The 13,516-nt window shown below is 46.8% G+C and overlaps 1 long non-coding RNA gene across 1 annotated transcript in view; it reads right to left on the minus strand.

Annotated features, from left to right (window-relative positions):
- Positions 1 to 764: 764 nt before the first annotated feature.
- Positions 765 to 13,516, minus strand: part of LOC129714344 (uncharacterized) — a 33,084-nt gene continuing 20,332 nt past the window's right edge. The window contains exons 2-3 of the long non-coding RNA XR_008726337.1: positions 1,832 to 1,948; positions 765 to 1,098 (exon numbers count right to left, since the gene is read on the minus strand). This is a non-coding gene — a long non-coding RNA (uncharacterized LOC129714344). The remainder of the gene's footprint in view (positions 1,099 to 1,831; positions 1,949 to 13,516) is intronic.

Consider the following 13,516-nt stretch of genomic DNA (forward strand, 5'->3'; position numbering starts at 1 on the left):
GGCTACTCCTCCTTTTTCCCTTTCTCGTCCCCACCCCCCCCCACCCCTGATCAGTCTGAAGAAGGGTTTCGGCCCGAAACGTTGCCTATTTCCTTCGCTCCATAGATGCTGCTGCACCCGCTGAGTTTCTCCAGCTTTTCTGTGTAACCTTCGATTCTCCAGCATCTGCAGTTCCCTCTTTAACACAAGCTACACAGTATGTATGTAGCCCAGCCCATCGCACATCAACTCCATCTTTACTTCACACTGCCACAGAAAATCAGCCAACATTATCAAAGACCCTCACACCTTCACAATATTACACTGACATCTCTCTCTCTCTCTCTCACACATTCTCTTTCTCCCTCTCACACACTATCTCTCACGCACTCACTCATATATGTGTGTGTATATACATATATATATACACACATATATATATATATACATACATACATATACACATACATATATACACATACATATATACACATACATACATATATACACACATACATATACACACACACATATATACACACATACATATATACATATATATACACATACATATATATACATATATATACACATACATATATATATATATACATATATATATATACACATACATATATATATACACATACATATATATACACATACATATATATACACATACATATATATACTATATACACATACATATATATACATACATATATACCATATATATATATATATATATATATATATATATTCATTGGTATATGGACACACTGATCTGTTCTGGATTCATGCCTACTATGTTCTGTTGTGCTGAAGCAAAGCAAGGATTTCATTGTCCTATCTGGGACACATGACAATAAACTCTCTTGAATCACCAATGCACTCCACACCTTGGTTACTGACACTATCTCTCTCACTGACACACCATCCTTCTCTCAATGATACATCTCTCTCTCTCACTCTCTCTCCCTCTCTCTCTCTAATCCTCCCTGAATTATTTCCCCTCATTCCTCAGTTCAACCCTGACCTCTGCTTGCTGCTCTTGTGCGTGGAATCTTCACGATCTCCTGGTTGACCATTTGGTTTCACGACCCTGTTGACGCGGAAAATCTGAAATAGAAAATATCGTGAGCCCCCGTATATTCATCTCTACACTGTAAACGGCTCGATTGTAATCATGTGTTGTCTTTCTGCTGACTGGTTAGCACGCAACAAAAGCTTTTCACTGTACCTCGGTACACGTGACAATAAGAGGTAAGTAAGTAAGTTTATTGGCCAAGTATTCACATACAAGGAATTTGCCTTGGTGCTCCGACCACAACATGACATACAGTGACAGTTACGAATGAAACACTAAACATTAATAATAATAATAAAACATTAATGATCAAACACCATTGATCAAACATGTGAACCAACAAAATGCCAGATCAAAGGGAGGCTACAGATTTTTGGCTGTTGAGTAGAGCAACTACTCATGGATAAATAAAAACTGTTTTTATGTCTGGCTGTGACAGCTTTGACAGTCCGGAGTCGCCTTCCAGAAGGAAGTGATTCAAAGAGTTTGTGGCCATGTTGAGAGGGGTCAGAGATGATCTTGCCCGCTCGCTTCCTGGCCTCCCTAACTTTTAGTTAGGCTTTTAGATAGGCACATGGATATGCAGGGACTGGAAAGGCATGGATCACATGCGGGCAGAAGGGAATAGTTAACCTGGCATCATGTTTGGTGCGTACATGGTGTGTTGTGCAGTTCCATGTTTCAATGGTACTTTTTGTCCCCAAGTTACAGTGAAATTCTTTTTTCGCATGCAATTCAGTGACAATATACATTAGGCACACTCACCCTTAATCACGTGGCATCATGTTCGGCACAGACATAGCGGGCCTGTTTCTGTCCCGAAGGGCCTGTTTCTGTGCTGTACAGTTCCATGTCCTTCTCTACGTTGAGTATTGGCACACCCTGGGGCAACAAGGGATCAAGACAGAGAGATTAACTAGCGATCTTCATCTCCACTAGCCTGCCTTCAACAATAGACAATAGGTGCAGGAGTAGGCCAATCGGCCCTTCGAGCCAGCACCGCCATTCAATGTGACCATGGCTGATCATCCCCAATCAGTACCCCGTTCCTGCCTTCTCCCCATACCCCCTGACTCCGCTATTTTAAGAGCCCTATCTAGCTCTCTCTTGAAAGCATTCAGAGAACTTGCCTCCACCGCCCTCTGAGGCAGAGAATTCCACAGACTACGTGTTTCATTCTTCACATTTTTTTGTAACACGTTAACTTATAAATGTCCCATCCTTTTCATGCACCAATTGGCGAGACATCGGTTTAATCTTATGAAGATAGACAATGACACGTCTTACAAGTGCATTTGCCTAAGGTGTACTTTATATTTAAACACACACAGGCAGCACTTTGTATTAGATTCAAGGAACAACTGACCTGGAAGATTTAGATCCCAAGGCAATGCCATTAGCTTGTTTCATCCGACGAGTCACAATTGCCTCCTGAAATTCCTGTTTCCTTGGAAACTGTGCAAATTACCATAGCTCATCTCAGAGATGTTCCCTCGGAGTTTGTCGAAATTCCGTGCAGTTGCTTCAGTTACTGATGCCCTTGAATACTTTGACCATAGTGGCCACTTGTGTATGTGTGCATTAGGCATGGGTTTGCCAAATGAAGGGAATCTATAACGGCAGCTTTTAGTTTAGTTTAGATTAGAGATACAGCGTGGAAACAGGCCCTTCGGCCCACCGAGCCCGTGCTCACCAGCGATCCCCGCACATTAACCCTATCCGACACACATTAGGGTCAATTTACAATGATATCAAAACTGTACGTCTTTGGAGTGTGGGAGGAATCCGGGGCACCCAGAGGAAACCCACGCAGGTGAACGGGGAGAACAGAACGTGCAAACTCCGTACAGACAGCACCCGTAGTCTCGGGGTCTCTGGTGCTGTAAGGTAGCAACTCTACCGCTGCGCCACCGTGCCGCCTATCAGCTTCATCAGTCCTATGCTGGACTCTTATGGAAAGGCAATATTTGGACAGGTACATGGATAGGAACAGCTAGAGGGATATGGGCCAAACATGACACACAAGCTCAGCAGGTCAGGCAGCAACTCTGGAGAACATGGCAGGGGTGATGATTAGGGTCGGGAACCTCATGACCCGTTTGCAGAAGCATCTTGGTCCAAAATGTCACCTCTCCTTGTTCTCCAGGTCTGAGTTACTCAAGTTCAAGTTCAAGAGAGTTTATTGTCACGTGTCCCTGGTAGGACCTTGGTTCTTGGTTTCTTGGTCCTCCAAAATATTCCAAATGGAATTTAAACCGGAGGTGGTGAAGGGAGGGCTTAAGCCAGAAAGGGTTATTGGGAAATTATTTGGAAATTTAAGAGCCCTATCTAGCTCTCTCTCGAAAGTATTCTCCACCGCCCTCCGAGGCAGAGAATTCCACAGACTCACAACTCTCTGTGAGAAAAAGTGTCTCCTCAGTCACATGCAGAATGTACAAGCGTGAAACAGACTGCATCCGTCGTCAGGATCGAACCCAGGTCTCTGGCGCTGTAAGGCTACACAAACGGGGCACGCTGAGAGATCTGCGACTCAAAAATAGCGGACATATGAAATAAAAACAAACGCTTCAGACATTTGATCTTGAAACCTTTTTTTTTCTAAAAGCATAATGTGAAGATTCGGTCCTGTCAAGAAATCATGTTATTTACCCCAATTAGCAGCAGATAATCTAAATCTTTTGACTTTTCCTTACATAAGACCTACTTTCTCAACAGACATCTGGCTGAAGAATTTTACCGAGGGCTGGCTTCTTTGTTATAAATTAATAAGGGGAGAGTTGACCGCAGGCTTGTAGAGGCACCGTCATCTGCAGCCCGGATCACGGGGAATGATCAGACCAAATATGACAGGAGAAGAGAGCTGAAAACGGCACATTCTAGCCCAGTGCTCTGAACTACGCAAATGCAGTCAGTTCCACTCAAGTGCATCCATGTTAACTCGTTGTCAGAGCTGCTCACTGCCATCTGTACCCACACTTGCCCTTGCCCCGTGGTACTGCCCACTGCAGAAGGGTATTGGCCCAAAACGTTCGGAGTAACATTTTGCGTCTTTTTGTGTGCTGCCCAACACCTGCAATTCATTGTTTCTGCTTCTTTATTGTGCAGCAGACCAGGACTCGGGGATAGGCTGCATCCCGTTCCATCTCGAGTCCGAGACTCATCGCAAGCCCAGTCCGAGGCAGATTGAGCGTAGCAGCGACCTCTGGGCACGGTGGAGCAGCTGGGAGAGCCGCTGCCTCTCGGCGCCAGAGACCCGGGTTCAGCGAGGTTTACACTTGAATCCCGAGTCCATTCACCTCCTCACTCCCTCACTCCTGACAGCCGATCTACCACGTTTTCATCAGATTCCGATTCCAATTTCCGTTTCAATTCTACTCCTTAACGATTTAGACGAAGGAATTAAAGGTAACATCTCCAAGATTGCAGATGACACAAAGCTGGGCTGTGCGGCAGTGTGTGTACTGAGATGAGTAAAACAAATTCACCCAGAGAGTCGTGAATCTGTGGAATTCTCTGCCGCAGAAGTCAGTGGAGGCCGATTCACTGGATGTTTTCAAGAGAGAGTTGGATGTGGCTCTTAGGGCTAATGGATATCAAGGGATATGGGGAAAAAGCAGGAATGGGGTACTGATTTTGGATGATTAGCCATGATCATATAGAATGGCGGTGCTGGCTCGAAGGGCCGAATGGCCTACTCCTGCACCTATTATCTATTGTCTATTGAAACGTCACCTATTCATGCTCCCTAGAGATGCTGCCTGACCTGCTGGATTAGATTAGCGTAGCTGATTGTCACATTCACCGATACACTGAAGTGCTTTTGTTGCGTGCTATCCAGTCAGTGGAAAGACAATACATGATGACAAGCAAATGTCCACAGTGTACAGATACAGGATCCAGGGAATAACATTTAGTGTACGAACCAGCATCTGCAGTTCCGTGTCTCTGCATAGAGGTAACTGCAGACTGTGCAAGGTTAGCTTGGCTGCAAAAAAGCCTTCAGTAGCAAACTGGAAACAGACACATGGGAAGGGTTAATAGAGCAGAGCGACACAGATCTCTTGCGAGGCGTAAGTAAAAGATAAATCAGACACAAGAAACTGCAGATGCTGGTATACAAAAAAAAAGACACAAAGTGCTGGAGTAACTCAGTGGGTAAGGCAGTTTCTCTACAGATCGTGGAATGGTGACCTTTCAGGTCAGGCCCCTTCTTCAGACCAAAAGAGGGTCCCAATCAAACATCGGCTGATCTCCGAAGATGCTGCCTGACCCGCTGAGTTACTCCAGCATTTTGTGTCCTTAAAATATAAATCAGATTTGACCAAGGTGACTGAGTTTCCCAGAAGCTTGACGGAATGCAGTGGATAATGCTTAGTTTAGTTGAGAGATATAATGCGGAAACAGGGCTGAGTCCTCACCGACCAGCGACCAACACACACTGGCACTATCCTACTACACACACTGGGGCAATTTGCACTTGGTCACAGGGAGAACGTGCAAACTCCGTACAGACAGCACCCGTAGTCGGGATCGAACCCGTGTCTCTGCCGCTGTAAGGCAGCAACTCCACAGTGCCACCCCATCACAAAAACAAACTGCAAAACTGAGGCACACTGATTCAGGTTCTCAGCCGCTGCAATATATAAGACTTTAGCCTAAAAGGTAGAACGATCATTTCTAGAGAATGGTTGAGAGTGGGTTCCCCGGCTCAGCGCTGGGACCACTGACTTTTATTCCCTTGGGACTGAGCTGAATAATATTGCAGATGAAATGTATAGGAAGGAACTGCAGATGCTGACTTACACTGAAGATAGACGTTTCGAGTCTGAAGAAGGATCTCGACCGGAAACGTCACCCATTCATTCATAGAAACATAGAAATTAGGTGCATGAGTAGGCCATTCGGCCCTTCGAGCCTGCACCGCCATTCAATATGATCATGGCTGATCATCCAACTCAGTATCCCGTACCTGCCTTCTCTCCATACCCCCTGATCCCCTTAGCCACAAGGGCCACATCTAACTCCCTCTTAAATATAGCCAATGAACTGGCCTCAACTACCCTCTGTGGCAGAGAGTTCCAGAGATTCACCACTCTCTGCGTGAAAAAAAGTTCTTCTCATCTCGGTTTTAAAGGATTTCCCCCTTATCCTTAAGCTGTGACCCCTTGTCCTGGACTTCCCTAACATCGGGAACAATCTTCCTGCATCTAGCCTGTCCAACCCCTTAAGAATTTTGTAAGTTTCTATAAGATCCCCTCTCAATCTCCTAAATTCTAGAGAGTATAAACCAAGTCTATCCAGTCTTTCATCATAAGACAGTCCTGACATCCCAGGAATCAGTATGGTGAACCGTCTCTGCACTCCTTCTCTCCAGAGATGCTGCCTGTCCTGCTGAGTTACTCCAGCGTTTTGTGTCTATCTGCAGGAGCTGTAGATGGTACACAATGGGGCGGTTGCCAACAGCAAGGACAGTAAGAGACTCCAGACCAGAGAGGCTGGCAGGCTAGACAGCCAGGGGAAACGTAATGGGACGGTGAGACAGATAGGTGGAGCGACAAGAGAGGTGAGGCGGTGTCATTCCGGAGGCTGTACAGAAACAGAGCCCCGGGAGAACATGGACATAAATCTTTGAAAGAATGTGTTGAAAGTGTGGTTAGTAAAACATCGAGGAGTCGGAGCTACACACGAGGGCCTCTCGACCCACTGTGTTACAACGAGAGCATTCACATCTCAGGTCTAATCCCTCGTTCCTGGATCTGCTCCGGCAAATCTGTTCTGCATCCCCTCCCGTTCCTTCCACCGTTCCCAAAGCATGTTGGAAAAAGCCGGGCTCCAAACTCCATCCGAGTCTAGACCAGCGTTCAAAAAGCTAAGTTGTACCCACCTGCTTTTGTACTTTGTGCCTCTCTTTAGTTTAGTTTCCAGATACAAGCCCTTCGGCCCATCGACCATCCATTCACACTAGTTCCATGCTATCCCACTTCCTCATCCACTCCCTCTACGCACTTGGTGCAATTTACAGAGGGCAAACTCGGTTGGTCAATCTGCGGAATTCGTTGCCAAGGACAATGGTGGCACACTGGTGCAGCGGGTAGAGCTGCTGCCTTACAGCACCAGGAACCCAGGTACAACCTCTGCCTCGAAGGGCGGTGGAGGCAGGTTCTCTGGATACCTTCAAGAGAGAGCTAGATAGGCCCCTTAAAGATAGCGGAGTCAGAGGACATGGGCGGGAGAAGACTGGGGATGATCAGCCATGATCACATTGAATGGCGGCGCTGGCACGAAGGGCCGAATGGCCTACTCCTGCACCTATTGTCTATTGTCTAATCCTGACCCCGGGTGCTGGCTGTGTGAAGTTTGCACGTTCTCCCTGTGGGTTTTCACCAGATGCTCCAGTTTCTTCCCACATCCCACAGCAGTGCATGTTTGTAGATTACACTGGGCTCTGTAAATTACCCCTAGTGTGTAGGGAGTGGATGAGAAAGTGGGATAACATAGAACTAGCGTGAACGGGCGATCGATGGGCGGCACAGACTCGGTTGACCGGAGGGCCTGTTTCGACATAGTACCTCTAAACTAAACGGTTGCGGAGGGCCAGTCATTGAATATTTTTCGATTGAAGATGGATAGGTTTTTTGATTAGGAAGGGTGTCAAAGATTACTGGCTTGAGAATGGGGTCGAGAGGGAAAAATAGATCAGCCATGATTGAATGGGGGAACAGACGCGATGGGCTGAATGGCCTTATTCTGCTCAAATGTCTTTTGTTTTTTTGTTGGGTCTTTTTTGTTACGACTGCAGAAACGTAATTTCGTTTGAACTTATGTTCAAATGACAATACACGATTCTGATTCTGATAAGTGACAGGGGCAGAATTAGGCCATTCGGCCCATCGAGTCTACTCCACCATTCAATCACGGCTGATCTATCTCTCCCTCTTAACCCCATTCTCCTGCCTTCTCCTCATTACCCCCGACTTGGGATCCTGAGCTCCCATGCGCTGCATTTCACCATACAAGCACGCATCGCATTACCATGAAAGAAATATAGACTGCTTTCACAGAATCCGGGCAGCGTTTTTAAAAGATTAATGTTACTTTAGAAAAATTGAGCTGGTAAATTGGAATAATGGTTAAAAAGGACACGGTTCATGTATATTTTAATCAAGGAATAAAAATAACAAGGGGGATAGTTGTGCTTGAGGAGATAGGATGCACATGGGTGAACAACTGCTCTGATGTGTGGTGACCCAGTTCTGTACGAGAGGCTGCCAGCAGGGAAAATGTACAGGCTTGAGTACACACACGTTTAGCCTAATCCCTGCCCCATCTCTAATGGATGTCTGTGCAGATTAGGAGTGGATGTGCGAGCAGGGAGGAGGGGATGGGGGGAGTAGAACAAAATGATGATATAGTTTGGAGGTTTAGTTTAGTTATACAGCGCGGAAACAGGCCCTTCGGCCCATCAGGTCCGTGCCGACCAGCGATCCCCGCACATCAACACTATCCTACACCCACTAGGGACATTTTTTACATTTACCAAGCCAACCTGTTTAAGAAGGAACTGCAGATGCTGGAAAATCGAAGGTAGACAAAAATGCTGGAGAAACTCAGCGGGTGCAGCAGTCTGAAGAAGGGTTTCGGCCCGAAACGTTGCCCATTTCCTTCCCTCCGTAGATGCTGCTGCACCCGCTGAGTTTCTCCAGCATTTTTGACTACCTACCTACAAACCTGCACGTCTTTGGAGTGTGGGAGGAAACCGAAGATCTCGGATAAAACCCACGCAGGTCATGGGGAGAACGGACAGACTCCGTATAGACAGCACCCGCATGGCGAAGCAGTGGCCTAATTCTGCTCCTCAACTTATGGACAGGCCCTTCGGCCCACCGAGCCCGTGCTGGCCATCGCTCACCCTTTCACACACAAGTTCCATGTTTGGTTTATCATTGTCACATGTACCGAGCTACCGTGGAAAGATTTTGTTTGCAGACCATCCAGTGAAAGACACAAAACTGTACATGAACACAACCAAGCTGTTCACAGCGCAGAGATAAAGGATAAACGCTGTAACATTTAGTGCAAAAATATACCATTGAAGTTCGATGAAGAATAATTAAAGAGTTCAAAGCTCTCCAATGGGGTTGGGTACTCTTTGGTGCCACTGTTTCGGCACCTCCGTTTATAATATCTGTACTCATCAGAACCCTAACCCTAACCTCTGTAAATACCTCCAGATAAATAATAATGTTCCATGCATCACAATACTCCGGGATAGTGAATTCCAGAGATTCATCGCCCTCTGCAAGAAGTTCCTATCCCAAAGATATTGCAAGTGAGATCAGCTTTATGTTAACACGTTTGGAAATTGGTTTCCACTGGCCCACTGCTGTGGCACCCTAACCCTAACCCATACACTAACCCATACCCTAACCCATACCCTAACCCTAACCCTAACCCATACCCTAACCCACACCCTAATCCATACCCTAACCCATACCCTAACCCAAACCCATACCCTAACCCAAACCCATACCCTAACCCATACCCTAACCCACACCCTAACCCATACCCTAACCCAAACCCATACCCTAACCCACACCCTAACCCACACCCTAACCCATACCCTAACCCAAACCCATACCCTAACCCATACCCTAACCCAAACCCATACCCTAACCCAAACCCATACCCTAACCCATACCCTAACCCAAACCCATACCCTAACCCAAACCCATACCCTAACCCATACCCTAACCCAAACCCATACCCTAACCCAAACCCATACCCTAACCCATACCCTAACCCTAACCCATACCCTCCCAAACCCATACCCTAACCCATACCCTAACCCAAACCCATACCCTAACCCATACCCATACCCTAACCCATACCCTAACCCAAACCCATACCCTAACCCATACCCATACCCTAACCCATACCCTAACCCATACCCAAACCCATACCCTAACCCATACCCTAACCCACACCCTAATCCATACCCATACCCTAACCCATACCCTAACCCAAACCCATACCCTAACCCTAACCCTAACCCATACCCTAACCCATACCCATACCCTAACCCATACCCTAACCCATACCCTAACCCATACCCTAACCCACACCCTAACCCATACCCTAACCCATACCCATACCCTAACCCATACCCTAACCCATACCCTAACCCAAACCCATACCCTAACCCAAACCCATACCCTAACCCAAACTCTAACACCCCGAAACAGAGGCGCCGCCGAATGGTACCATTCCGCTCCAATGAGTTAGGTGGGAGTTCAGGATCACACTCTCGCCAATGAAAGGATTGGCATCCTGATCTGATCCTGATCCTGATCCTGATAGGGTATGATATCACACTTTCCCAACCACTCCCAGCACACAAGGGGTTAATTTACACAGGGCCAATTTGATAAGGCAAAATGAAGTTAATAACATAAGAAATATATTAAATGGATTTCTGGGCTAGATTGATACAGAAAGACAAGCCCAGACTTTCCGAAGAGTGCCCTGCATTGAGACACAGTTTTGGTTTCCTAATCTGTACAGTTTCGTACAGATTTGGTCTCCTAATCTGAGGAAGGACATTCTTGCCATAGAGGGAGTACAGAGAAGGTTCACCAGACTGATTCCTGGGATGTCAGGACTTTCATATGAAGAAAGACTGGATAGACTCGGCTTGTACTCGCTAGAATTTAGAAGATTGAGGGGGGGGATCTTATAGAAACTTACAAAATTCTTAAGGGGTTGGACAGGCTAGATGCAGGAAGATTGTTCCCGATGTTGGGGAAGCCCAGGACAAGGGGTCACAGTTTAAGGATAAGGGGGAAATCATTTAGGACCCAAATGAGAAAAACATTTTTCACACAGTGGTGAATCGTTGGAATTCTCTGCCACAGAAGGTAGTTGAGGCCAGTTCATTGGCTATATTTAAGAGGTATTTAGATGTGGCCCTTGTGGCTAAAGGTATCAGGGGGTATGGAGAGAAGGCAGGTACGGGATACTGAGTTGGATGATCAGCCATGATCATACTGAATGGCGGTGCAGGCTCGAAGGGCCGAATGGCCTACTCCTGCACCTAATTTCTATGTTTCTATGTTTCTATAATGACCGATGACTTTGAAATGCGTCTACCACTTGACGAGAGAGGAAGGCCAGATTGTCAATAGAACGTGGGAGGAAACCTGAGCACCTGGAGGAAACCCACACAGTCACAGGGAGAACATGCAAACTCCACACACGGGGCAGCAGCTGAGGTCAGGATGGAACCTGGGTCTCGGGAGCTGTGAGGGAACAGCTTCTGCCAGCTACAAGGACTGCCGTCTAAGTGCATTTTACCCAGCACCGGATTTATACTCTGGATGGCTTGGTTCTGCTCACAAACGCCACTCGACAAGAGACTTAACTGTGCAGCCATCGGTTGAAAGGAAATGCACTTGTTTGCTTTGGAAAGCTGCAAGAGTTCAAGGTGACCTGGTGAAGTTTTTTGAAAGCAGGTTGCAAAGGAGACTGCAGTAATAATCCCTGCCAAATGACTGGTTTCACAGAGGCGGTTTTGAATGCCAGAAGAGGTAACATGAGATAGGGAATGGGAGTTGCATCCAAAGGGCAGCGGTGAGGAAGCGTTCCAGGCCAACTCGATAATCGCAAGGCTTGGAAAAGTCTTCGGAGGTAGATAATAAGTACTGGAGAATCAGTGGGTGGTTGAGCAGTAGCATCTATGGAGCGAAGGAAATAGGCAACGTTTCGGGCTGAAACCCGGAAGGAAATAGGCAACGTTTCGGGCCGAAACCCGGAAGGAAATAGGCAACGTTTCGGGCCGAAACCCGGAAGGAAATAGGCAACGTTTCGGGCCGAAACCCGGAAGGAAATAGGCAACGTTTCGGGCCGAAACCCGGAAGGAAATAGGCAACGTTTCGGGCCGAAACCCGGAAGGAAATAGGCAACGTTTCGGGCCGAAACCCGGAAGGAAATAGGCAACGTTTCGGGCCGAAACCCGGAAGGAAATAGGCAACGTTTCGGGCCGAAACCCGGAAGGAAATAGGCAACGTTTCGGGCCGAACCCGGAAGGAAATAGGCAACGTTTCGGGCCGAAACCCGGAAGGAAATAGGCAACGTTTCGGGCCGAAACCCGGAAGGAAATAGGCAACGTTTCGGGCCGAAACCCTTCCGGGTTTCGGCCCGAAACGTTGCCTATTTCCTTCGCTCCATAGATTCTGCTGCATCCACTGAGTTTCTCCAGCACTTTTATCTGCCTTCGATTTTCCAGCATCTGCAGTTCCTTCTTAAACATTTGGTTTAAAGACGTACAGAATGCAAAGTGCCCCTTCGGCCCTTCTAGTCCACGCCACCCGTTCATACTAGATTCAATGTAACCCCAATTTCTCATCTGCACCAGGATCCATTAAGCCCAGGTACACAAAAAAGCTGGAGAAAGACTGAAGAAGGGTTTTGGCCCGAAACGTTGCCTATTTCCTTCGCTCCATAGATGCTGCTGCACCCGCTGAGTTTCTCCAGCTTTTTTGTGTACCTTCAATTCTCCAGCATCTGCAGTTCCTTCTTAAAAACTCCATTAAGCGCATCTCACCCTCTCACCTTAAGAGTTCTGTCTAATGTTTAGTTATCCCATTTTCATCCTGGGATAAAGGTTCTGGATGTCTACCCTGTCACGATTGTATGCTTCTATCAAGTCTCCCCTCAACTGAAGAAAGACTGGATAGACTTGGTTTATACTCTCTAGAATTTAGGAGATTGAGAGGGGATCCTATAGAAACTTACAAAATTCTTAAGGGGTTGGACAGGCTAGATGCAGGAAGATTGTTCCCGATGTTGGGGAAGTCCAGGACAAGGGGTCACAGCTTAAGGATAAAGGGGAAATCCTTTAAAACCGAGATGAGAAGAACTTTTTTCACACAGAGAGTGGTGAATCTCTGGAACTCTCTGCCACAGAGGGTAGTTGAGGCCACAGTTCATTGGCTATATTTAAGAGGGAGTTAGATGTGGCCCTTGTGGCTAAGGGGATCAGGGGGTATGGAGAGAAGGCAGGTACGGGATACTGAGTTGGATGATCGGCCATGATCGTATTGAATGGCGGTGCAGGCTCGAAGGGCCGAATGGCCTACTCCTGCACCTAATTTCTATGTTTCTAACCTCCGACGTTCCAGAGATAATAATCTAATTCTGCCCAACCCCGTAGTTCTGGAGATACACAGAGCTGGATAAGGTCCCCTCTACCCACCAGGGACAATTGATAAAAGTTACTGAAGCCAATTAACCTTCAAACCTGCACGTCTTGGCGGTGTGGGATGAAACCGGAGCACCTGGAGAAAACCCACGCAGTCAAGATACAAGATTCAATTTAATTGTTACATGTACCAATTAAGGTACAGTGGCAGGGGGAACGTGCAAACTCTGCACAGACAGCACCCGTGGGCAGGA

The sequence above is a fragment of the Leucoraja erinacea genome, chromosome 39, assembly GCF_028641065.1.
Source record: "Leucoraja erinacea ecotype New England chromosome 39, Leri_hhj_1, whole genome shotgun sequence".
NCBI classification, from domain to species: Eukaryota; Metazoa; Chordata; class Chondrichthyes; order Rajiformes; family Rajidae; genus Leucoraja; species Leucoraja erinaceus.